Below are 2,214 nucleotides of genomic sequence, written 5' to 3'. Positions count from 1 at the left end.
ACACACACATTCACACACACACACACACATTCACACACACATTCACACACACACACACACATTTACACACACACACACACATTCACACACACACACGCATTCACACACACACATTCACACACACGCACATGCATTCACACAAACACAAATTCACACACACACATTCACACACACACATTTTCACACACACACACATTTACACACACACACTCGCATTCACACACACACGCTCGCATTCACACACACACGCATTCACACACACACACACACATTTACACACACACACGCATCCACACACACACACACACACACATTCACACACACACATAAATTCACAAATTCATGCAATATAGCATCCAAGATCAACAGCTCTGCTTTATCGTTTCACCATGTTCGATTACAAAAATATTCATTTCAAATTTGAGCACCAGGCCAGTAATTTCCTGTTCAACTGGTATGTATTCATTTCAAAATATTGATTTTCAAAAATATCGAAAGTTCAAATTAACCTAAATGTGATTTGAACCAAAGAATTAAGTTTGTAAATTTTGAGCTGATAAATGCCAGATGTGTTCAGCAGTTTGTCGCTTGCTTTGATCTCTGTTGTTAAATTCGTTATTAATTGATCAATAAAACATTATTAAATAAATATTAAGTGTAACACAACGTTAAATCTATAATTTGTTGAATCAGTTACACAGCAACATACTAATGACTAAAGAATGATATAAACACAGCAACACAAAAATGACTAAAGACTTCAATGTCCCCTTAACTTAATATTTTCTCCCCGGCACCCTATAATTATGGCTGCTTCGTGTTTTGGGTCTGATTTTTCTTCACTGTTTTGCGAAACCAATTTGTAAAGTAGCCAGTATAACTATATAATATTGTATAATATTAATACTATATTTCACATACACACACGTGTGTGTGTGTAAATATAGTTACTTGTATCTATCAGACTATTGTATGTTGCTACACACCACTAGCCACAATGTTTCCCATTCCTTCTTTTCCATCTTGGCTCAAATCATTTAACTAAATTGTCCTCATTGCAGAGGCATTCCAAATACACTTTTCTGATTTCTTGAATATCACCTCAGCAACACGGGCACACTTGTCATCTGTGAACTTTGCAACTTGTCCAACCCAGCAGGACTTGAGGTTTTAATCCTCTGCTGTCACATCATTAAATTCATTCTCAAATTACCTAATTTTAGATATTCTCTTTCCATGGTTTTCTTTCAATGGCCCTTTGCATTGCAACCAATCAATGGTCTTCCCTCTTCATAACCAGTGCATGTCTCACTTGTGTATATCAACAGTTATAATGAGTGTTCAACACCACATTTGTTGGCTAAATACTCTTTACTTGTGTTGAATCAACAACATTACCAATGCTTTCAGGTAGTCAGAATTTCCACAATTTTCTAGTGATCCACTAAAAAAAATGCTGGTAATTAACTGCATGGATTGCTTGAAAATTGTGGAAATTGCTTCCACATGAAGCCATTGGAAGCATCAATAATCTACAATAAAGTGTGTGTGTGTATGTATGTATATATATATATATATATATATATATATATATATATATATATATATATATATATATATATATATATATATTCTTCGAAACGCCGGTGTTAATGCGGGGGTAGCTGATGAAGGAAAATGTTCTCTATGTGGCTTGTGTGTTTTCTGTACTCTGGTTATTATTATTTCTTGTCTACGTTTTGTTTGCAATGTCCTGTACCCAGATATGCACCTATATATACAGGTAGACGTAGGTATGCACACACCTGTACGTATATATGTGTAAGGGACGACCGTGCGAACTCAAAGGAGAAATGGTGACGAATGGAAGAAACAGAGGACTCCCTTTATTTAAACGTGTCACACGGTCGAACACACAATATTGTATCGAAGATGATATAGATGATATGTTATGCGACGATAACATAGATGACCAGCAATGAAAGACCACAACCGTATAAGATGAATAACAGAGATATTTAGTGTAGCGTTAAAGATGTATGTCTGTGTGAGAGTGTGAATACGACATATAATAACATAATCAAAGACAGGCCGTCATACAAAGAAAAGTGTGTATGTGAGTGATGCATGTGTGTATGAGAAATATTACAGCAGAGAAAAAGAGAGTCAATAACACGTGAACAATTATATACCAGTTCGTTAGTACACTATAGG

General features: G+C 35.5%; 1 protein-coding gene across 1 annotated transcript in view; it reads left to right on the top strand.

Annotated features, from left to right (window-relative positions):
- LOC106873036 (filamin-B) overlaps positions 1-2,214 on the top strand; it is a 164,815-nt gene that overhangs the window by 54,027 nt on the left and 108,574 nt on the right. The window lies entirely within an intron of this gene.

The sequence above is a fragment of the Octopus bimaculoides genome, chromosome 19 (assembly GCF_001194135.2).
Source record: "Octopus bimaculoides isolate UCB-OBI-ISO-001 chromosome 19, ASM119413v2, whole genome shotgun sequence".
In the NCBI taxonomy this organism is placed as follows: domain Eukaryota; kingdom Metazoa; phylum Mollusca; class Cephalopoda; order Octopoda; family Octopodidae; genus Octopus; species Octopus bimaculoides.
Note: the sequence above shows the minus strand (reverse complement) of the source record. Positions and strands in the feature narration are given on the sequence as shown.